The sequence below is a fragment of the Helianthus annuus genome, chromosome 1 (assembly GCF_002127325.2).
Source record: "Helianthus annuus cultivar XRQ/B chromosome 1, HanXRQr2.0-SUNRISE, whole genome shotgun sequence".
Classification (NCBI taxonomy): domain Eukaryota; kingdom Viridiplantae; phylum Streptophyta; class Magnoliopsida; order Asterales; family Asteraceae; genus Helianthus; species Helianthus annuus.
In genome coordinates this window covers 95,949,143-95,975,212 of record NC_035433.2, presented here as the reverse complement: position 1 = coordinate 95,975,212, position 26,070 = coordinate 95,949,143, and positions in this window count along the sequence as shown.

The following is a 26,070-nucleotide window of genomic DNA, read 5'->3' as shown; positions in this document are numbered from 1 at the left end:
TGTCTCATTTGATGAACCCTATTTTTGGCTTGCATGCCAAATTTTCAGATATTTAGGAGGAAATTTCATATAGGCTTGTTGAGGGTGTTGATGTAGACATCCCAAATTTTGATTAGTCTTTGTACTAAAAACAAGCTTTGTAATTTCTGGTATAAATATCGAATGGGTTCCTTTTGGTTTAAAAAGTTTTCTCATTAATGTGTGGATATTATGCATGCGCAATGTTTGGTCCACTACCATTTAATGATCAAATTATTTTTGGGATATCGTCTTATGTTGATATTATGTTGTAGTAATAGAAACAACGAAAGGCCGCCAAAAGCGAGAAAAGGTTCTGGACTACCTATTACCTCAAAAAGAGTTTGTACAACTCATAGCCCAACACGTTAATACTGCCATGGAACAGTGCGATGCTAACCAAAATAATGGCCAGGAACGTGGAGTGATGCTCATGGGCATGGTTTTGGTAGGACACAGATCGGAAACCCTTCAGGTGATGTAATGATCAGAAAGTTTTAGTAGTTCCTGTGATATGATATAATTGGAGCGTATTTTTGATTTTTCATTAACTTTGTGAACAGTACATAGATGTACACATAAAATAATCCAAGGTTGTAACCCAAGATCATTTGCTGGTACCCTATGCAATGACGTGGCAACGAGACATATGATGTCGAGCCGTCACAGCGGATCGACGATTCAAATAATTCTGCATTCCGAGCCTAGATCTGGGGATTTGCGAAAGCGAAAGTCTGAGAGTTCGAGGAAGACGTATGTAGCTAGTTCTAGCCGTTCTGGAAAGGATAATGCCAGGGATAGCAGGAGTGGTCTTGAGAGGAAGACTCACGAGGATGAGTGGAGAAAATGCGCCAGATGTGGTCGGACTGGACATATGATTCGCAAGTGCAATGTTAAGAGTACATCGGAGGTAGGTACACTCGAGGGATGCTACGAGTTTGGTAAGTTGATGGAAACTAGCGAGGTCGCTTGCGGTTGTAGTATTTAGTTAGGTGATCGTAGTTCTAGTGTTGGTTTATTTCCAGAGGAGCTGGGGAGCTTTGGCGAAGGTGTGAGGATGAATTGATTTTCCAAGAGCAAAGTAGAGACTATCGCTTAAAAAAGCTAGTTGGGATATCTCGTCCTGATGACGGTAGAAAGGTTGTAGTTGTTCACGAAGACCAACCGTGTCGAGTGTCGAGTCTTGGTGGTTGAGAGTCGTCAGTGTTTTGAGGATGCACAGGTGGTTGCAAAAGGGGCTATCCTGCGTTCTTAGTTAACATGGTGGATACGAAAGCCGAATGTAGGAACGTCGGAGAGATTTCTATCAATCGAAACTATCCGGAAGTCTTCCTAAAAAGACTTACCTGGATCTCCCCTGCGAGATGGATCGAATTTCGAATCGATCTGGCTCACAGTGCTACACCCAATTGCACAATCTCCTTATAAATTAAGCACCGTTTGAGAATGATAGAAATGTCGAGTCAGTTTCAAGAGCTATTGGACAAGGGTTTCATTTGATCAAGCTTTTCGCTTTGAGGCGCATCTGTTTTGTTGAGAGAAAGAAGGATGGTCCTTCAGGATATGTGATGATTTCAGAAAGCTGGACGAGTTGATTATCAAGAATCGGTACCCTTTACTGAGGATTGACGATTTGTTCGATCAAGCTACTGGGATCCAGCCGCTACACGAAGATCGATCTACGATTGGAACATTATCAGTTGTAGGTTGCTGACGAAGATATGTTGAGGACTGCTTTTCGAACGCGATATGGCCATTACGGGATATTAGTCATGCCTTTGACTAAATTATGCGCCATTTATATTCGTAAATCTCATGAACAGGGCATGGAAACCCTAATCGGATGAATTCGTGATAATATTCATCGACGACATACTTGCTTTCACGCGAGCGTGAAGGAAACTCATTAGAAACGTTGAGGTTGACTATGGAGTTGTTAAGGAATAAGGAAGGTATGCATGTAGATCAGTCTAAGATGGGAGCAATCAAATGATGAGAAGCGCCAAAGACCCCGTCGGGAGTATGATGATCCATATGACTACCAAGGTGCTACCGGAGAATTATTAAGAAATTTCCCTAAATTAGTGTTGTGACACATGTGTCTATAATCATTATAAACAGTTCAAGTTATCAATGAAATAATCTTATTTGATCCCGATATTCGTTTGTTTATGTTTGACATTTTTCATGTTTTGACTTTTATTCAATTCCAAACTCTATATCGCTTTCTGGAGAGTTATACGCAAACTGGTGTGAAAATGTAATCAGTTTAACGCGACAAATACTCCGGAACATCAATTTATCCTTAACATACCTTAAATAACCTTTACATAACTTAGAAATAAGCTTTGAAGGCTTTGGTATGGCAAAATCAAGTTTATTCGCTTACAGGGACTAATTTCGACAAACTGTGAAAGTATGCTGATTCATACTGTAACGGACATTTCGGAACATGACCATAAGTTAAACATACCATAAATATCCTTTACATAGCTTAGAAATAGGCTTTGAGGGGTTCGGGATGCTAAAATAAACTTTTTGGTCATTCAGGGACTAAAAGCGTCAAAAAGTGCATAAGTTTGCATTTTTGCGCATAACTTACGTTCTGAATACATCCGGACAACCAAAAATTTAAGTAATCATTAAAATATTTTATTTTAGTGATTGGCTTGAGAAAAATCCATTCGTCGCGCAATTTGGATCGTTTTTCGCGCTCATGCTTATTTCGTCGTAATTAAGCGAATAACGCGTCCGTACGACCAAACGAACCGACATCCGGCATATTTTTGAGGATGTTTCATGTCCATTATGTTTAGGAATCATTTTAGAGCCTTAAAGTTGGCTTAACGGGCTTTAGATGTGTCAGAAATGAGCTTAAACCACTGCAGGGACCATTTCTGTAATTTCTGAAAGTTGTTTGGTTAACAGAAGCTCAGCCGGCCCACGTAAGACCCCCCTTTACTCTTCGTGGCTCGTGTGAAAGTATCAGATCTGCACAGAATCAATTCCCAGCTGTTTCCAGCTGTTCCAGCTGATTTTCTCACTTGCAAATGGTATTCTAACTTACTAGGGGCCATTTTTAGGTGCCCATGGTTTTGCAAAACCATGGGTGCATGTGTACGGCTGAGATGGAAGCTTGGTTTTTGAAGAACGATCCTAACGGTTGCACGAAAACTATAAATACCCCTCATGTTTTCAGTCTCAACTCACACTTGATTCTGAAATTTCTCTAAGTTGATGTGTTTATCACTTCATACCTGAGAATATTTGGAATCAAACTTCCGTTCTTGGACCTTTTGTAAGTATTCTTTCGTTCTTTTACACGTTTTTAGCACGAAAGTCAAACTTGGTTTGACTTTCTGCATGGACCAGTTTATGGTCAATACGAAGTTCGTTTGAACTTCATAACGTGAGCATAATCACGATGGTTATAGTCCCTTATGACTATACCTACTGATTACCACGTTATCTAGGCTTGAGTCGTAGTTTCAGCCAAAATGCATATTCTTGCGTATTTTGTAACCAAACCACTTTTAGGTATCAAGACCCTTTGTTTTGATACCAAACATATTGTAGGATCGATTTCGCGACCTAAACGAGTCGTTCGGAAGAGCTCAACTCCGTTTCAGAGGCGGAAACAAGGAAACGGATGCGTACACAGCTTGTATCACACTTAAATCCTCTTGTATATTGATTTTACAACGTTTTCGTTTACAAGGAAAACCGGCAATACCTCGGTATCAGATCTGAACTATGTTACAAATGAAATGAACATCAAGCCTATATATACTAGTCTAGGGTCGCTCGAAATAACAGTGTACACATAAGCGACCCATGAAAATGACCATAAAAGCGATCCATGTAAGTTCCATAAAAGCGATCTGACATGATTCCGAAAAAGCGATCCATCATTCAAGCCGTATAAGCGATTCAACATATTGCCGAATAAGCGAACCCTTTAAATTCTTTTGACTTTCAAGCTGACCTCCTCATTGGACCTCATAAGCTTTTGTCCTTTTGTGAACTTGAATTCTGTTGTCAATAATCACTCATTGGACCTTTATTTACAAGAACCTCATTGGACCATTTCAAGGTACAATCACAATCAACTTGTATTTTTCTTTTGTGTATAATATCATAAACGTCCATTTCTTGTATTATGACATCACTTGTGATGTCACCTTGGTGATGTCACTCGTGATGTCATACCCGATCGGACCCGCAACGAGATCGAGACTCGATATTAGACGTAGTCGACAGATGACTGCACCAACAGACTCCCCCTCAGATGTTGACGAGTCTAAAGTGTCGAGTCTTCAACGACTTCAGTCTTTATCAGTGAAAGCATCCTCAAATCTTTCTCTTCTCTTTACATCATCACCAATAAACTCTTCACGAACAATCTTTAATCGGATGTCTTCAGACTCCCCCTTTCGATATACTGGGATCGCAGTCTGGCATGTTGTAATCACAAAGTCTTCAGGTATCGAAACCTGGTTCTATATCTCTTTGAAACCTGCACATCCTCTACCCAAAAATAAAACTTCCGATGATAATATGTAAAGATCTAATGAGTCATTCGCAGAAATTATACAATCATAGAATGATTCTATAATTTGAAGAACCACTTTGAGATATATATCATTTTTGTTTTCAAAACCAACACACTCTCCCAAACCATTTGTTCGTCATGTTTAGCACCCGGAATTTTGAATATCAATTTTTCAATATCAGTTGTCGAAAATCCTTTTGAATTTTTCAAAAATTTATGCTAAAACAAACTGAAAATCTTTTTGGATTTTTTAACATAAGAGAAATAAAATGCAGTAAAGAAATATTTACAGACAATATTTTTGTGAGTTTGTGTAAGAGGATCATATCAGCTAATGAGACAAATCACCAACACCGTTAAGCTTCATTTCATTTTAAGTTCTAAACAATTTACCTAGATTGTCAGTATACCGGTCCACTTAAATTTTCACACAAAGTTCAACTGATCAGAGATACGATATTAATGTCTTAGAAACTAAAACTTATCCGTGTGTCCCACTACTTGAATATACTCCCGTATCCAGATCCCAATATTCAGTCTTACAGGTGAGTATACCACAGCTGATATCTGTAAGGGGTTAGGTGCGAAACCGTGAGAGCTCAGGTCAGAACTTCCGTTCAGCAGAGAGATGACGGCTCGACTTTTGGTGGGTCCCCTTTAGAGGATCTTTTTTACAACAGCAATGACTATCAATTTTATTGTTTCATCGATTTGCTGAGGGCGGCGCTTTTTCAAGCATTTGCAGAAAGTATTATCCGGGGACTAGGTCAGTACTTCCATACAGCAGAAGTCCCGGGATAATACCCCAGATATCACTGAGCATAAAGACCTAGTATCTCAGAATAAGGGACCTTTCAAACAAGATTTCAGGGGTTACCTATATATCCAAGTTTGTGTTAACCCACAGAACAAGCAAGTTTGAAATTTAGGTTTATATCTCGTAACAGTTTATTAAATGTGCAAAAATCTACTGACATATCCACAGTAAGATTGTTTAACACTTTTAATCTTTTCAATTCTTTAGCATGTTGTGATAGTCCGCTGATGTACTATCATTTCCTCTTTTTCACAAGAAACTCATTTTTTAGATTTTATCATGTTTTTGTCTTTTTCAAATTTTCTAATGTTTTTGGATTTTCTGAAATTTTCTACTCCCCCTAAAATGCAAACACATTAACGAAAATTGAAAACAAACTGTACAGAAACATGACAACCGATATCAAATCGCATCAATTCGCCATTCACTTGGCATAAACAATCAGAACTCCCCCTATCAACAAACTATTTTCTCATTTAGATTTCAAAACACTTAAGTTTGTTTTAATCAAAATGATTTTTCCGGAAAATGAGTTTGGTTGATTTTACCACTTGTAAGTATATCAATACTAAAATCGGGGATGTGGTTCATCATCTTGTCTATCTTTTACCCATATGTAGTAAATCAAGTACAACTTAATGTCCCTGATTTACCATTTGCAATCAAGCAATCTCTAAACCAATTGTAAAAATAACCACTTGCAAAAGCACACAATACCACTTGTAGGAATGTTACGTCTACATCACGATTTTACCAATCAGGATGCCGATTCCTACTTCGCACTTACCAACCTGGAAGCTCCGGCGTAGTCCTCTCACCTGTAAAATTTTAACAATTTCAAACTTTCAAATCATTCTAATTAAACATGAAAGATGCCGATTCCTGATCCACGATATAAACTTGGGATCTCCGGCAAGTCCGGTGTTTTACTCAAACATAATGTCCACCCAAGCCTCACCAGCCTTGGGTGACTTTGGAACACATCTGTCCCACCAACATTTTGATTTATAAATCTCTTTAGCACCCTTTACCTTCTTATCAACCATCTTCCCAAAAATATGTTTGACTTTCCCGTTGAAAGCCTTATCAACATCAAATTCTCCTTTATCGGCGAAGAATTGATTTGAGATTTCAACCTTTCCAACTTTCTTCATCAAATTTTCTTTTGTCAATTTCGGAAAATTCTCATCGTTCACCACTGAAACGGAATTCACAATCTTTTTATCAACCAATGACTCCTCTGATTTTATGGAATCAGATTCATTTTCAGAATTACCCTCAGATTTAACAACCCATTTTTGTTTACTTAAATCACCTCTTCTTTTGTAAAACCTTTTTGAACTTTCTCCTTCCTCAGAAGTAGAATTTTCAAATTTCTTAACCATGTTTACAGATTGTTCTTTCTTATCAGCACAAGTCTTTCTCCAAACAGAGTTAGAAGAAACTCCCTGTTTTTGGTAGTTGGACTTGGGGCAATTCCATGCTATGTGCCCGACTTCTTGGCATTTGAAACAGGTTCTTCTATCAACTCTTTGAGCAGATTTTCTCACATTCTTCTTCACTTTAGCAAGAAACTCTTGATTCGACTGTTTCCAGAACGGTTTCTTCTGCTCATCTTCAGAATTCCCACCTGAAACAAAGTTTGTTTTTGGTTTATAAGTTTTCTGATTTTTATGATTTTCTGAAGAATTGAAACCAAGACCTTTCTTTTTTAGATTACTATTATGGTTTGATTTCTTTCGATAATCTGAACCATAACCGTAACCTTTTTTCTTGTTCAATCTCTGTTGAACTCTTGAAGTGTACTTTTTAGGTTTTTCAGCAAGATTTAAATCTTTTATTTCAGAAATATTAATTTCTGTTAATTTGAAAACCTGTTTTATCATTTCAGTTTTGACACTTCTTATTGGAAATTCCTCATCAGAAAATAATTTGTCCGAATTATTCAAGGTATAAGCAACCTTAAACATTTCGTCATTCAAATTATTCTTTGATAACAAGAATTCTTTATTATAAACCCTGTTAACCGGCGAACTCGGACTTTTCTCAGACGAACTCGAACTATCCAACTTAGACTCCGACTTTGACTCTTCATCCATATCCAACACCTGATCGACAACTTTTTTAACTAACTCGGACTCATGATCAGTGTCAGACGCTGTGAATGTAACATCAATATTGTCTGGTAATTCATCAGTGATTTCAGACTTTAATTTGATGTTTAGAGCCTTGTCTACTTGTTCCTCATTTGGTTTCCTGGGGGAATAACTCTCAAAGATAGGAGGCGGACATCTGTTATACTTGACACTTGGTTTCTTACCAGTATCTTCTTCTTTTTCTTTCTTCTTGAACGCTTCAAGACCTGCAACAGTAGGATAAACACGATCAATCAGATAATCACAAGTAGTATAACTCAAAAGTAATCGGTTGATCCTTTCACTCTCGATCTTCTCAAGTTCCAACTCCTTCTTCAAGTTAGCACAATCTTCGATATAATCATTAATGACACTTTGTTTTGTCATCAAAGTTGCACTCATCTTGTCATTTGTTTTTTCAAATTCTGCATTTGCTCTTTTCAAACTGTCAACTGTCCTGTTCAATACGTCATATGACTCTTTAACATACTTCACATCGGACAGTAAGTCTTCCTTCATTTTCTCTAACTCAGCAATCTTTCTATCTTTCTCATCACACTCTTTGCAAGATTCTGAACATTTCTCACAAGGCTTAATGACTTCAACCACCTTTTCAACTATCTTTTCAACTTCGACAGTCTTTTCAACTTCAACAAGTTTCTCGACATCCACTAATTTTCAACTTCTTTCTCAGTCACTGGTTCATCAGATTCTTTTTCAGCTTTCTGTCCTTCAGCTTCCTTTGTTGAACTTTCTTCAACTTTTGCTTTTTTCTGGATATCCAACTCATGCTCTTCAATTTTCTGAATAAACTGTGCCAGATTCATAACTTGAGACTTCCTCATGTGTTTTACAATCAACAGATAGGTTCCCCACTTCTGTTGGGGTAAAGCCTCAGCTAGCTTATCGATCCACTCATCATCCTCTTTCTTAATGTTCAATCTATCCATTTCCAATACCAGATGACAATATCTATCAATTGTCTGCTTTGTTGTTTCATCTCCAAAAGCCACAAACGTATCAAATGATTTCTTCAATAACGCAGCTGAAACTGTATCAACCGGTGTAGCAAGAGCATTGTAAAAGTTCTCTTCCATGTTTCAAAAATCAGATGATACTTCGGGAAATACCTGAAAACACACAAGAAAAAAAACACAATCAGTTTTAAAGACTTATCAATTCAATGGAAACAAACTGGTACTCGAACTGATGATTTTTCTGTGCGGACTGAAAGTTGACACACTGAGCGGACAGAACGTTGACCAATTGTGCGGACTGAATGACTTTTTCAAGGACCTGGCAAAACCACACAACCTGGAACGAAATCGAAACTCAAACAACCTGAACTGGAATCAAATCTCAAGTGACCCAGAAATCACCCTTACAATACTTCACAAATTCTAAACCAGTTTCAAAATTCCAAAAAATTTGTTATGTTTTGAACTTGGGCCGAAATCATGACTTGGTGAGAATATATGAGTGAATCTTGGGCCGATGAACCTTTATATCACATGAATTTTTTTTAAAACTCAACTAATATACTGATGCAACAAGATAATAACAACAGCTATCGATTTTTTTTTAAAAAAAAAACCGGCTTTAGTGGGTAGTGCCTTCAAAAATAGCAATTCAGTTACTTCACAATGTTTAGTAAATGGGGTGGCAATTAAATCTTGATTGGGCCTCCAAAGTCACTAAATCTATAAGTGATTGGCTAATGCTTTGGACTTTAAATGGGCGGCACACTTGATTGGGTTGTTTTAAAAATAATGGGGCGGTGCTGACTCTTTTTTTTTTTAAATATCAACTTCAATTAATGGATGGTGCTTTGGTTGATTTAATATTCTTTGATCCGTCAAAAGGTAGTGGACAGTTTTTAATATTGGGAAACAATATTTTTTGGTCGGTTAACATAAATGCTTATCAAAAGCAATGACACAAAAGCGAGCCAGATGGTGTCTCAAAAGCGGGCCTGATGATGTCCTATAAGCGAGCCACGAATGTTATGGTGATGCCGTATGAGCGGTCCAGAAATGTCACAAAGAGCGGTTCAGAAATGTCACAAAGAGCGGTCCAGAAATGTCACAAAGAGCGGTCCAGAAATGTTATTTTTGAGCGGACCTGACGATGATGTCAGCGAAACACGAACAACTTTCGAACAAAACTTTAATTTTAATCAATTTTAAGCCAATTTAAGTTCTGAAAGCTTCCAGGTTTTGTTAATTCATGATTACGCACATACTGTGAGAATTTGGAGCGATTTTGACCGTAAAAGTTCCGTTTTTTCCGAAAAAGAAAGGTGTAGAAGCAGAAAAATGATGAAAAACGAGCTGTATATGCGAGATCTCCTCCTCCTTGGCTCTGATACCAATTGTAGGATCGATTTCGTGACCTAAACGAGTCGTTCGGAAGAGCTCAACTCCGTTTCAGAGGCGGAAACAAGGAAACGGATGCGTACACAGCTTGTATCACACTTAAATCCTCTTGTATATTGATTTTACAACGTTTTCGTTTACAAGGAAAACCGGCAATACCTCAGCATCAGATCTGAACTATGTTACAAATGAAATGAACATCAAGCCTATATATACTAGTCTAGGGTCGCTCGAAATAACAGTGTACACATAAGCGACCCATGAAAATGACCATAAAAGCGATCCATGTAAGTTCCATAAAAGCGATCTGACATGATTCCGAAAAAGCGATCCATCATTCAAGCCGTATAAGCGATTCAACATATTGCCGAATAAGCGAACCCTTTAAATTCTTTTGACTTTCAAGCTGACCTCCTCATTGGACCTCATAAGCTTTTGTCCTTTTGTGAACTTGAATTCTGTTGTCAATAATCACTCATTGGACCTTTATTTACAAGAACCTCATTGGACCATTTCAAGGTCCAATCACAATCAACTTGTATTTTTCTTTTGTGTATAATATCATAAACGTCCATTTCTTGTATTATGACATCACTTGTGATGTCACCTTGGTGATGTCACTCGTGATGTCATACCCGATCGGACCCGCAACGAGATCGAGACTCGATATTAGACGTAGTCGACAGATGACTGCACCAACACATATTTTCAAACTTCGTTAAACATGTTTTAACATGTTTAACTCGTCACGTTTAGATTTGTGCTTATATAGGGTCGTAAGGTAAGCGATATAAACAATCGCTTATACTTTCGAACCTGACCCATTTGGTCAATCATTAGGATCCGACCAAACACATTAGGTGACCATAGTTGTATAGAGAATAACCTTCCGAGGTTATACCTTATGGTCACTTCATTTAAGTAGTTGTATGATAGGTAGTTTATATGCCTTAGGTAAATGACCAAAATGCTCTTTTTACACCAAAATTCATTTTAAGCATATGTAACATAATTTTTGACATCTAAACTGATTTGGCAACAATATTAGACATGTTAAGGCATATTTTACTTGTCATAGGACTAGTTAGGCGGTCCGAACGCGTTTTACGCGAACGACGCGTTAAAGTAGCATAAGCTACCTAAACAGGTCGTAAGCACTTAGGATAGGTTCCGTCTTAGAATGTGAGCTTTGTTAAACCATATTACATGTGTTCTTACACTCATTTGGTTTACGAAACCACATTTTATCCGATCCTCCGAATCAGGTCCGTTTATTAACGTAGTTACCTATATTAGGTGCCGTTTGATTTCCGTGATCTCTAGCATTGCTTGGTTGTTATTCAAGGACTTCTAGGCAATATCAAGTGAGTACATAGACCCCTCTTTTACGGATTTTCAAACGTTTTGGGGTGAAACACATGTGCCTACTTGTTACTTTGTGCTTTCATGTTTTCATATCATATGCTTGTTATGTTCATTAGTACACCTATAGAACATGATTTCATTGTGTTTTTGCTATGTATGTCCTTTGTTGCATACTTAGTACATTTGATTTACATTACATTTCACGCTATATATGTCCATTTAGTACATACCTAGTGCATTGTTTTACATTACCTTTTCATGCTATGTATGTTCATCATACTTAGTACATTTGTTTTACATCACATGCTACGTATGTTCATCATACTTAGTACATTTACATTACATCACATGCTTACATTTTGATATGACATTTGGATTGTTTAAATGGGACCAAAATACGTTCATTAACATTGGCCACGCCGTTCGTTAGTAGGTAGTGGTACCATAGGTATTGACAAGTCCCGTTCCTGACATCCTAGGCATGTTTGGAAGGAAGGAATGACCGAATTCGATACACATAACTCAGATAAACCTTTAATTTGTTTAAGGGTTTATCGCCACAGTCTCAAGGCTTGAATGTATGCATTTTCACAATACCGCATAGTTGTTTGTATTAGTATAGCATGCATTTCCACAAAACATAACTTTGATTTAAACTAAGTTTTACTTCAATACCTTGTTTTTGTGCATTTTACCTATGGTTTAGTTGATATGTTTCACATGTTATACATGATATTTTGGATACACATTACATGATTTACATTTGACACATGAACATTTTGACATTTATTAGACATTACATGGTTTCCATTTTGACATAAACATGTTGACAATTAGTTTAAACATAAACATTTGACATTAGTGGTTTGTTTGGGTAAGTGATTTAAGTAACGGGGCGTGTGTAATATGATACAAGCATGGTGGATACGCTGCTGGTACTTCCTATATATAAGTGCTTGTATGATATTACATATTGTAGCGTTATTTAAATCATTTCAATTTAGACATATAACATTTTACACAAATAACATATTTTTATCACAAGACATTGTTTTACAAAACAGTTTGTTTTATACAACTCATTTTACTTGGTTATTTTAATAACCATACACCTTTCTTTTATATAATCTGATTTCTTTCTTTTATATATGATTTATAAAAGAAAACACTTAACAAGATTCATGACCAATTTTTATTAAACATTCTTTTAAACCTAAGTCATGAATCCTATTTTCATAAAACCTATGTATCTCACAGGCATTTTTATGCCACGTACCTATTTTCACATGTGTTTCAGGAGCTGTTGCATAGGATGATCGTGACACACTTAGGCGGACCTGTGATTTAGAGTCTTAAAATGAAGATAGACTAGTTTAATCATGATATGTTCTCTTTGTTTCTTGTTTTAAGACAATGTATTCCATCTTTGTTTTTAAATAAGACATATCTTTAACTGCCATGCTTGTGAAACAATAATTCTGTTATAACACTCCCTGACGTTTCCGCCACGATTTGATGTTTTACGTGGTCGGGGTGTGACAAGTGCAGCCGTCGACACTAATAACCCCAAAAGGAAAGGGAAATTGATTGGACAGCAAGATAGTAGAAATCTTTTTGGACCCTTCAAAGAAAAGTTGGGAGCGTGTATGAATGGACTCCGAAGGAAGCTAAGATACTCACATGCCCTTGGCAGAGTTCTCTTACAATAATAATTAACACGCTAATATTCAGGTTGCTCAGTTTGAAGCCTTGCGTGGATGGAAGTGTTGATCACCATTTTGTTGAGCTAACATGACAAAGGACAATTAACCAGACCTTAGTTTATCTAGGAAACCAGCGACATGATTTGCCTGGATCGAGGGAAGGTTAAGAGTCACCAATTGATCAACAGAAGGATTACATGGACAATTGAAGGAACTATTGCGATTCCAGATTGAAGATTTAGTTCTGTTAAAGGAGTTATCTTGAGAGAGATGTTAGTAAGTTTAGCTGAGGAAAGAAAAGCCGAGCCACAATGACTTGGTCCTTTTAAGAGCCCATCTTGAGTTGGATCAGTCGCTTATAGGCTCAAGCTACCATAAGGATGGAGTAGTATACATGATGTATTGTTTGGGTTCAGTTGAGAAAGTGTATAATGGATGATACACTGATTTTGTTCTTTATAGAAATTGGTTTGGAAGATAAACGGTAGTTTATCAAAGCACTGTAGAAGCAGTACGTATAGCTAGAAGAATTATGCTAATAACCGGACAGACTATTACAGCATTCTAGTCGTGTATGCGATTTATTGATTTGGGGATTTGGGGATTTGTGGATATCTGAAATGAATGCAGGAAGGAAGGAAGACGAGTTTATGGGATGTGATTCTTTCGAGAGCCTATCTCGAGTTGGATCCATCGGGTATAAACTCAGACTATCTTAGGTACGGGGTAATGTATATGTAAATATACGTATGTAGAACCCGAATTGGTGGAATTTTGACTTAATCTTCTTGATTAAGTGCTTGTAAATGTTGAACCTTGGAAAGGGCGGAGACTGTTGAGACGTTAGATTAGGAATTAAGGATGTGTGTAATATAGGTCTACGAAGATTCTTCGTAAGATTCAAAGTTTCTCGCAAAAACTACAAGACCATATTCATTAAGCTTGTTTTCACTATTTTCACCTAGCGAAAACAAAACCTGTAGAGTAAAATTTCGGGGACGAAATTTCCTAAACAGGGGGAGACTTTGACACCCGGCTTTTCAGGCCGTACCGTATAATTGTAACACTTTTTGTGAATAGATAAAAGGCCATATTTGACTGATTATGATGTTTATATGTGAAATTTAATGAGTTGGTAAATTTAAACTTTGATAAAAATTACGTTGGCAACGGTAAGATAAACGCTTATCGCGTAACGGTTAAAATGCGAAACGAACGTCGGTGACCACCCGATAAGTTTTAAAATCCTAAAAATAGTCTGTTATGATTAGAATAATAATTTTAATCATATTCGTGAAGAAAAACAAATTAAAACGCTAAGAAACTCTATTTTTTCGAGTTTAAGCGCGTACCGCGCGATGCAGTGCGTATACCGACAAAATACTGTCAACACAGCCTGTCAATGCAACTGATAATCATTTTAGTAATAATTTAATGAGTTTATTACTTTATAATGATAAAAATAAATAAAAACGCTTAAATTCCTATTTTTGCGATTTTAAGCGCGTACCTCGCAGCACAGCGCGCATGCTGCCAAATACCGGCAATGTCTCCAGTCCAGGCAAACAAAATATCATTCCATAATATTTTGGTGAGTTTATTTTTATAGAGTGTTAAAAATAATTTAAAACGCACTAGAACGGGATTAAAACGCTAGATAAAATACCCGGTATCCTGTAAAATACCTGCTTTTATACTATACTATATATATATGTGTATATATATATATATATATATATATATATATATATATATATATATGAGTGTGTATTCATGAGGTGTGTGTTTGTAGAGAGAGGTGGCAGCAATTTAACACTCTATCTCTCCTCTCTCATATTTTCATTGGCCATTTTGGGAGGTGCATGATGATGCTTTTGTAAGAATTTTGCACATCTTGCATAAATCAAGAACATGCAATTAAATACAATTCAAACTCTCTCTCTCTCTTCACAAATTCAGCCGAACACCTCCTATCTCTATCTCATTTTCAAAAATTCAGCCATTATATCAAGATTCAAGCCATTTTCAAGCTTGTTCTATGCACTTTTGAAGATCCTATGGTGATTTGAAGGTGTTACAAGCAAGAATCAAGCCTCATATCATCATACTTTGTCAAAAACCCACTTGAATCTTAAGGGTATAAAATCATTCTTTTTAAACATGTTCTTGATTCTTGTTGATGAGAATAATAGTGAAAAGTTTCTCTTGTTCTTGAGTTTAATCACAAAACTTGAAGGTAATAATAAATGGGTTTTTAAAGAGAATAATAATGAGTGTGTATATACATATATGTATGGCCAAAAATTATATGAGTGTGTGTACTTAGTTGTGTTTTGATTTGATTAAGTGATTCTTGAATAATATGAATCTTGAATGATAGAATACATGCATGAATCAAAAATGTCATAAAACATGGATCTAAAAGTGCTTCATGATTTAAAAATGGATTTGATGAGAAAGTGAGCTTTTGAAGGTTTATGTAGGTGTAAACATTTCGTGTGTATGTATGTATATGTGTTCTTGAGCATGATTAGAACATAAAAGATGACGATGATGTTGTATGAGTGCATTAGATGCATTTACTTGAACATGCATGATGATATGAAAGGATGATTTGAACATGCTTTGATAAAAATGATATTTGATCAGATTATAAACATTAAAATATGATTATTTTGAAGTATTTAATGATATAAAACTTTGTCGTGAGGTTTACAAGCTTTGCATGTTATACATGAGGTTTAGAAACTTGTAAAATAGGTGAAATAATGTGTTTGAGTATGATTTAGTAAAAATCAGTTATGAGCAGATTATAAACACTAAAATAAAGTTATTTTAAAGTGTTTAGTGACATATAACTTTGTCATTATGTTTGCTAGCTTTGCATGTTGTACTTGGTGCATTAAAAGTTGTAAAATACGTGAAATCGCATGATTTAAGTGACTTATACAAAACTGCACTAATCTAATTATAACTACTATTTTAATCAGTAAATAACATGTATTGTGTTAAAATATCAAGTCGTTTCGAGTTGGGATGGTTATGGTAACGTTTAACGCAAAACTGTGCGTTAAAACGGTAAAAAATCAGCTTTTCGAGTGATTTTTATAAAACTGATTTAGATCAGTAAGTAAACTGATATTTTTAGTTTAAAAATAAGTATTTTAACCAATTTTAAGTTTACTTGGTGTTTGATTAATCATACGTGACATCCGACGCCCGAAAACATTACCGAATCGCTAAAATACACATTTTCTAAGTACACTAGTATGGGTAAAATTTTGGGTAAACCTTATGTGTTAAAATGTGTTATGTGGTTTAAACATGAGAATTTGAAAATATGTTAAGTTTTAACATGATTTTAAAGATTTGGATTATGCATGTATATTTGTGCGTTTTGTGCGGTAAAAACGGTAAAAATTGTGTTAAATGTGTAACTTGTTTGTTGAGCATGAAATTTGATATGTATGAGATATTTTATGTATATTGGCTTTAAAAATGACAAAATAGATAACTTAACAAGATTTCGCGTGTTTCGGTGTTAAATTATATGAACGTTTATGTATATATATTACGACGCGCAAATCGTAGATATATTGCGTATAAACGGGAGAGTTGACGGATTTACACAATAATGGTCACCAATAAAATCGTTCAAGTCGCAAAATCATAAATATGTTTATATATATATATATATATATATATATATATTAACATGCCAACATAATAAAAAATGACAACTTTTCGAGAAAATCTCAAAGTTATGTGATAATTCTAAGAAACGGAGAAACTTAGGATTTTTGTGTTAAATATATATATTGATTTAGAATTGTTCCTATATTAGGACGTATATAAAAATCAATCTCTGGGCTTGCGGTATCAAAATACGCACCCCAAGGTGAGTGTCACTAAACCCCTCTTTTTACTGCTTTGTACATACTTTGGGGCTGGAACACGTTGTTAAAAGGGTTTAATAATGTTTTTGAAATAAAACATACCTTTTAATATAAAAAATATATTTTCGCTGAAAATATATGAATTTGATAAGTTATTCGTTTCGAAGTAGAACGTTATTTAAGAATGAATATTGTAAGTGCGGTATTTCTTAAGTGAAACGAGACCGTACGAATTGGGGATGAATTCCGGACCGAGTCTCAACATTTGAGTGACAGAGGAATTCGTAAATCGTAGTATATTAAATTGTCATATTAGTAGGATATATATATTGTACGTGAGGCATACATCATAATGTTCTTCGAGAAAGAACCCTGCGCCCATGATGTCGTTTAATCAGTTAAGTATGGTACGCGAGGAATTGTTGGTAGATCTATCGGGTTGACAACCCCATCGTGACCGGTCGCCCCGTGTCAATGTCAAACGACGAATTATTATTCTGTTTATTGTCTAGCATTGATTATCCCTACATGGTTAATATATAGTTCGTATCGTCTAGCTAACACACGAGTCTGAAAGTTGACGCAATAATTTAATATACAAAACCTGGGCAGTATTACTGTTGTCGGAGTAATGAAACGACGGAAGGCCCATGGATTTTAATAAGGAAATAAAATGGACTTTCTAAAATTTATATGGATGTTTTCAAATAAACACCTAATCAGAAAGTTTTCCTTGAAATAAAATTTGGTATTAAATGAATATGTGAACTCACCTTCCTTTGTGTTAACACTTGATTTTAACGTGTTCTACAGGTACTTGAGTTCGGCTTCGGGAATTATGGCGTATCTTGTTGGACTAATTTTAAACATTTTTTAACGTTGTTGGTGCATGTTTTGTCACTTAAATATGCTGGACTAATTTTAAACTTTCTAGGACAAATTCAATAAGATCCGTGAGGATCAAAACAACTTAACTATGTTGTGGTTGTGTCGTGTCTTAAAACGTAATGTTTGAATAACTTACATCTAAATATATATTAAAATGTCCAACAATTAAATGCATCGATCAACAAGATATAAATGGGCACCAGCTTCCGTCACCACTATGTTTTATATTCCGCTGCGACGTTTTTGGGGTGTGACATGGTCCCTCACACATCGTTGAGCCATTCTTCTATCTCCCGAGGGAGAAGAAAGGCGGGCTCATTGGCATCATCATTATGAGGGGGTGTAACTTCCACCGGAACTTCTTGCAAATTGTCAAGAGGAGGTTCCGCGGGGATGTCATCCCACCTGGTGGGATTAATGACTCCAAGTGCTAAGTTCTAATCCTCTTGGGGAAGGATTGGTTCCATGGGAGGTGTCACAAGAATGTTCAACCTCTGGTGCAAGAGGTTGATGTCTTGGAAAATATTTTCCAGCCCCACCGTCAGATAATTTATACGGTCGATCAGGACCTCTTCTACGGATGTCATTTCATCAAGAGCTTCTCGTAGTGCCGTCGCATAGCGTATAAGAGTTGCTTCGATTGAAGGCCTTCGTTCCTTACGACTATTTCTGGAATGTGCTGAAGAAGTTCCACTGTTTTGGCTTAACATTCTATGAAAAATAAACCGAAAAGAGTTCATTTTTAATGAAACAATACCTCGAACACGGCCCCGTGCTCACCGAGCACGGCCCCGTGTTCACCTCTCTGCTGGTTTTTAAATCAAGGAATCTTGGAGTTTTAAATTGATTTTCTGACTTTTGAAGCATTTTTAAGCAGAAGTAACTTAAAACAATGTTGTAAAACTTATTTTTGACAAGATCCCTTGAATAAAAACCTAACAAATATCACAATAAAGCTTGAAAACATGGAGGTTTTAAGCTTTAATGGAGGTTTTGAGGAGAGAATGAAGAAGAAGGAAATGGACATAAGTAGAAAAGACAAGATGGTTATTGAGAACCTTCTTTAGAATATACCTAGTATGGTATGTGTGAAGATCCCACCAAATCTCTGTCATTGGAATGGTCCAAATGTGCAACAATCCTGCTGCATTTATAGAAAACGATAGTACGTTTTACACGGCCCCGTGTGCAGACGAGATTCTGACACTTTTTGTCCGTATTCAGACCGAAGGTCAGATGAGAATCTTTTGGTGGACACGGGGGGCGTGTTCAGCGGGCACGGCCCATGCTGAGCTCTGCAGAAGCGGAAAATTTAAGAAAAATCCTAAAAAAATAGAAAAATATGAAAAACGATTAGGCCGTTGATTCCTAACTTTCTTAAAATCCTTGTGTCCCCAGAAACGGCGCCAAAAACTTGATGTATGCGGTGTGTTATATAATTTTGTATATATATTTTTTTGCCCTTTTAACACTTTAGTCAAGTTTTAAATTTATAAAACACGATATTCTACTAACACTAAACACACATATGGGCAAGTGCACCCATCGTGAGCGTAGTATAGCGTTGGTAAGATACCGAGGTCGTCCAAGGACACAAGAGCTTTTAATACCGATTTGTCCTCAACGTCTAACCAAATCAAAATTTTGGAAAAAGGTTTAAACATGTAAATAAAAAACTAAAAATGCTGAAAATAAAAATAGATAAACAAGATGAATCACTTGGATCCGACTCGCCTTTAGTGTAATCTTTGATGTTTTCCGCACTTTTGCACTTTTTATGAAATTATCTTAGTTATAGTAGTAGGTCCCTCTTTTGAAGGTGACGTTACCCCCAACCCAGTAGTTTGAGTCAGCAAGGATACAATCCTAAAGGGTCAGAATATTGAAAGATAATTAATTAAGTTATTAATGCGTAATGTGGTAGGCCCCTCTTTTGAAGGTGACATTACCCTCGGCTAAGTGGTTTGAGTCAGCAGGGATACAATCCCAAGTAGCCGAGTTAATGTATTAATAATAGTTTACATATGAGGTGGTCAAGCCATTCGCACCCCCGCCATCCAATACCAGTGGGTATTGAAGGAGGTCCTAGTAAGCTTGACCCAGGTCCTTGCATGATCTATACACTGAACAAGGCAAGAACCTTACCAAACCATTCTCTTGACCCCCCGACCATATAGCCAACATATCTCTATATAGACCGTAGAGATATGAATGGTGTAAATCTTTTATTTTATATAGACAGTAAAATAACGCCAAGACACCACGGACAAATGAAAAGGAAGTTTCACCTTCAACATAAGAAACTAGTTATTAAAGTCATTAATACAAAACCAAATAAAAAGTGTGAAAAGATTAAAAAACAAAAGTATTACACTAAATGCTTGTCTTCACCAAGTGATGTAAGAGACTTAGGCAAACATTGCCTTTGATTGTCAAGAACTCCTACTATCAATCTTGGATCCAGAGACTACTACACATACTCTATGATGGATGATGGATGATGGTGGTGGATGTGGGTGTTGTGATGGTGGTGGAGTGTGGGTGAAGTGGGAGAGAGGTTGTTTGTAAAGGGATTCCTTTGAAGTGAACCAAGCACCCCTATTTATAGCCTGCACAGAAGCCTGGGCACGGCCCCGTGTCCATCCACTTTCTCTTTCTTCATTAATTGCAGTTTGTCTGTATTAGCTCCACCCGCCCCCGTGTCCGCTGGGCACGGCCCCGTGTGCAGAAGCGTATCTGTACTATCAAGATTTTCTTGGATTCTGCGAATCTTAGCATTGACCACGGCCGTGTTGAGCTGGGCACGCCCCCCGTGTTGGGAAATAGAAGCTTCTATAACTTTGTCTTTTCTGCAGACACTTGAGCACGCCCCCGTGTCCGCTGGGCACGGGGCGTGTTCAGCCTTTTGATCTCTTGTTTTTTATTGGGAAGATGCTGTCGAGGGGTCGGGCATGCCACGTTTATTCCTTTTCTTGTAATTATGTTAGGTTTTGCTGCATATTTGCTTCTTTCGTTCATTTACGCTCATTTAATCCTGAAAATACAAAAGGAAGGCAAAAGCATACTTTTTCTAACATTAGTACTAAAAAAGGGTTAGTTTTATGCCTCATTTGATGTAATTTATATGTTGCATTTTACACACATCATTATACGTGCCAATGACTTGATCGAGTTCTTGATGGAAGGCTAGACACTGAGTCTAAATAGCAGCATGGGTAACATTGGCGAGATCAGTGTCACACCCCGACCGCGTAAAATAACAAACCGCGGCGGAAACATTGGGGAGTGGAGCGACAGAATTATTGTTTCACAACACATGGTAATTAAAGTTTGGTTTTTTTTTATTAAACTGTTTACATTGTCTTGGAAATTAAGGAAAACATAACATAAGTTAAACTGTTCTTGCTTCTTTTAAGTCACTAAGGCTCGAGTCCGCCTAAGTGTGACACGAACATCATCAAACGTTAGCTCCTGAAACACATGTGAAAATAGGTACGTCAGAATAAAAATGCCTGTGAGATACATAGGTTTTGTTGATAAAGGATTCATGACTTGTAATTACAAGAAGTGTTTAACAAAAAGTAGTCATGAATCTTATAAAGACGTTTTCTTTTATAGAATCATATGAAAATCAATTATGAAAATCAGATGATATAAAACAAAGATGTATGGTTAAATAAATAACCAAGTGAAAAATGAATTTGTATAATATGTCATTTGTAAAACAATGTCTTGTCATGTCTTTGTATAAAATGTTTCATGTCCTTGTCTTTGTTGAAGTGGTTTAGATAACGCTACGATATGTAATATCTTAAAAGCACTTATATATAGGAAGTATCAGCGGCGTATCCACCATGCTTTTATCATATTACACACGCCTTGTTATTTAAATCACTTACCGATAACCACCAAAAATGTCTTGTTTAAACTAATGTCAAATGTTCATGTATAACGATGTTTAATGTCTCAATGTCTTGTGTAAATCATGTCTTGTATAGCAAATGTCAAGTAACAACAATGTCTTGTATGGTGAATAAAAAGTATTTACTCAAACCATAGGTTTAATGTCATGTACAAAACAATGTCTTTGAATAAACCATAGTTTAAAACAAAAGTTATGCTTTGCAAAATCAATGCTTTATTGTTACGAACACTTATGTAGTAATGTTTATCGCATACATTCAAGCCTTGCGACTGTCGAACAAACCCTTAACAAGTTAAAGGTTTATCAATAATTTTTTGGATTCTGTCATTCCCTACTTCCAAACAAACCTAGGATGCCGGGAACGGGATTTGTCAATTCCTATGGTACCACTACATACTACCGAGCGATGTGATCAATGTTAATGAATGTATTTTTGTCCCGTTAAGCATACCAAATGTCATACCAAATGTAAGCATGTCATGTAAAAACCATGTACTAAGTATGCTAAGTAAACATACATAGTAGAAATGTCGATGAAATCAATTGTGCCCATATGCTGAGTAAACATATGCAGCAGAAATGCAATGTAAATCAATGTGTCCATATGCTGAGTAAACATATGCAACAAAGTGTTTATGAAATTAATGTGCTAGCACGCTCAGTCAATATACATAGCAAAGCATAATGGAAATCATGTACTATATGTCTACTACATGAATATAACAAGTATATGTCATGAAAAGCACAAAAGTAACAAGTAGGCACATGTGTATCACCCCAAAATATTTGAAAGCAGTAAAAGAGGGGACTATGTACTCACTTGAGCTTGCTTAATAGTCTTGGAATTATGACCAAATAAAGCTCGTAGGATCACGGAATCAATCGGCACCTAATATAGGTAACTACGTTAATAATCGAACCTAAATCGGGAGATAGGATAGAATGAGGTCTCGTAAACCAAATGAGTGTTGGAACTCATATGATATGGTTTAACAAAGCCTACATTCTGATTTGAAACCTATCCTAAGTGCTTATGACCCGTTACGACTCGTTAAGGTAGTTTATGCTACTTTAACGTGTCATTCGCATAAAAGCGCGTTTGGATGGTCAAACTAGCCCTATGACAAGTATTATATGCCTTAACATGTTTATTAACATTGCATAATCAGTTTAAATGTCAAAAATTAGGTTACATATGCTTAAATTCAACTTATGCGTGAAAAGGGCATTTTGGTCATTTTCCTAAGGCATATAAACTACCTATCATACAACTAATTAAACTAAGTGACCATAAGGTATAAGCTCGGAAGGTTATTCCCTATACAACCATGGTCACAAAATATGTTTGGTCGGATCCTAAAGATCGACCAAACGGGTCGGGTTCGAAAGTCTAAGCGGTTGTTTACACCGCTTAACTTACGACCCTAATTAAGCACTATACTAAAAGTGACGAGTTAAACATGTTAAAACTTGTTTAGCTAAGTTAGAAAGCTGATTTGATATCAAAACAAAGTGTTTTGATACTCGAAAATAGTTTCGTCACAAAATGCTCATAAGCGGCATTTTGACCGAAACCATGACTCGTCACTTTGACTAGTCAACGTGGTAATCAATAGGTATAGTCACAAGGGACTATAACCATCGTGATTACGTTCACGTTGCAAAGTTCAAACGAACTTTGTCTTGACCAAATCATGGTCAAAGCAGAAAGTCAAACACTGTTTGACTTTCTTGCTTGAATAACTAAACAAGCATGAAAGAATCACTTACAAGAGTCCAAGGTTGGAAAAAGAGCTAAGAAAACTCAAGTATGAAGCCTTCAACCAAGTGGGATAGCTTCAATCAGAGCCAAGGTGAAAGAAATGAAGAATGAGCAAGTTGGAATGAGAAAATGCTTGGGTATTTATAGGAAATCAAGCTCCACAAGATCATTCCAAGTGTTTGTGAGTTAATCAAAGTATGATCCTAGCCCTACACATGTTACACACTGATTTGGGGGCTTAGGGAACACTTAAACCAGCTCAAGGTATTGAAAAACTAGGATTAAAAACAATGACAGCAGGCTGTTTTGAAGATTCTGATAATCTGCCCAGCTCCAGGCCTCGTGGGCCGCAAAGGAAATTAGACCAGTCTTCGTGCCCAGCTTACCAGTCTGACCAGAAGTTTCATTTTTTGTAAAACAGGCCCCTGCAGCTCCGAAACTTGATTTTTGACGTGTTTAAGCCCTGTTAACCCATCTTCAAGGCTCTATAAGGATGTTTAAGTATAGAAGACTTGAAAAATGCTTGAAAATATCATGGATGTCGGTTCATTTGGTCGTACGATCGTGTTTTTTGGTTAATTAAGACGAAACTCGAACGGGGCGAAAAACGATCCAAATTACGCGACGAATGGATTTTTTTCATTCCCATCACTAAAATAAAGTATTTTTATGATTACAAAAATTTTTGGATGTCCGGATATGGTCAGAACGTAAGATATGCGCGTAAATGCAAACTTATGCAGTTTTTGACGATTTTAGTCCCTGTTGATCAAATAAGCGTATTTTCTCACACCAAACCCCTCAAAGCTTATTTCTAAGCTATGTTAAGGGTATTTAAGGTAAGTTTAGGTTATGATCTTGTTCCAGAATGTGTGTTGCTATACGAATCGACAGACTTTTGCAGTTTGTCACGAATAGTCCCTGTAGTCGAATAAACTTGTTTTTGCCATACCAAACCCTTCAAAACTTATTTCTATGTTATGTAAAGGTCATTTAAGGTATGTTATGCTTATGTTGCTATTCCGGAGTGTATGTCGTGTTAAACTAATTACGTTTACGCATCAGTTTGCGTATAACTTTCCAGAAAGCGATTTAGAGTTTAAAATCGAACAAAATCAAAACGTGCAAAATGTCAAACATAAATAAACAAATATTGGGATCAAAACACATTGTTTTATTGATGTTAGTGCATACATCTGTCGACTTCGTCTTGTATCGAGTCTTAGATTAGATTGTATAGATCAGGGCTCATAGATCGAGAAAATAGGAAAGTTTGTGTGTTTTAGAAGCTGATTTCGCTCGAACTTGATGATTTCGCTCGAAGCTGGATGTGCATGTTTCAAGCGAAATCACAAGGTGTTAATTCCGCTCCAACTGTTATTGTGTTCTTTCGAGCGGAATCAAGGACACTATATATAGTCAGCTTGGAGCGAAATCATGTGAACAATTCTTGAATTCCATACCGAGGTGTTGTCGGTGTGAAGATTGATTTTAATCAGTGTTAAATCAATATAATAGTGATTAAAGTGAAGATTAAGCTGTTTCTACCTTTGTTTCTTGTTTTCCGCACCTGAAACAAAGTAAAACTCCTCTGAACGACTCATTTGGGTCAGCTACACGATCCTACAAGTGGTATCAGAGCCTAGGAGGAGGAGTTCTGCAGAGATTAGCTTAATTTCATTGAGATTTCTTACTTCTACACCTTCTTTCTTCAACAGAACGAGTTTTAACGGACAAAATCTGTTCAAATTTTCACAAATTGTATAAAAATACATATAGACAAAGCCTTGAAAGTATCACAGTAAAATTCGACTTAAAAATGGCAAAAATTGAACCCCGAGGTGATTCCGCTCGAACGGACCATTTTTTATTTCGCCTAAGTTTGTCTGATTTCGCTCCGAAATACCTGCTGATTCCGCTCCAGGGTACTGTTTCTCAGATTACGCTTCAAATTTGTTGCTGATTTCGCTTCAAAAGACTTGAGATTCCGCTCCAAGCTACAAAAAGTTGATTCCGCTCCAAACTTTTTGTTGATTTCGCTCCAGACAACCAAATTTCAGATTCCGCACCAAATTGAAGTTTAGTGATTTCGCTCGAGAGAGATTGTTTGCTATTTCGCTTGAAATTATACTGGGTGATTTCGCTTGAAACATCTGTTTTTGAAATACGTGTTATTGAAAAATGGATAACGAGTTCTACAACGCATTTGCTACTCCGACTACTCCGGCTGTCATTGCTCAAGCCATGAATTTGGAAAACGAAACAGGAACTACCCAAAAACCCCTGAAACTAATGAGCATTGAGGAGTATTACGGATGGAATGATCGGTTCGAAAACTGGGTTCAGGCAAACCATTTGAGGTCATGGGAGTGTATATTGAAGAAGTATGTCCCGCCAAGAACTGATCCACAAGTTGAGAAAGAAATTTCAGAATTTACAGTTCAAGAACGGGATATGTACAAAGCAGAGAAAATGATGATCAGTCTATTACAACAAGCCATCAAAGAAGACATCTTCATATTGCTTCAGCACGATAAAACTTCAAAGTCAATTTGGGATGCTCTTCGAATCATGTTTGAGGGTAGACAAGTTAGCCGATGCGTTACCGCAAAAGGAATGGGGTACATACTTTAT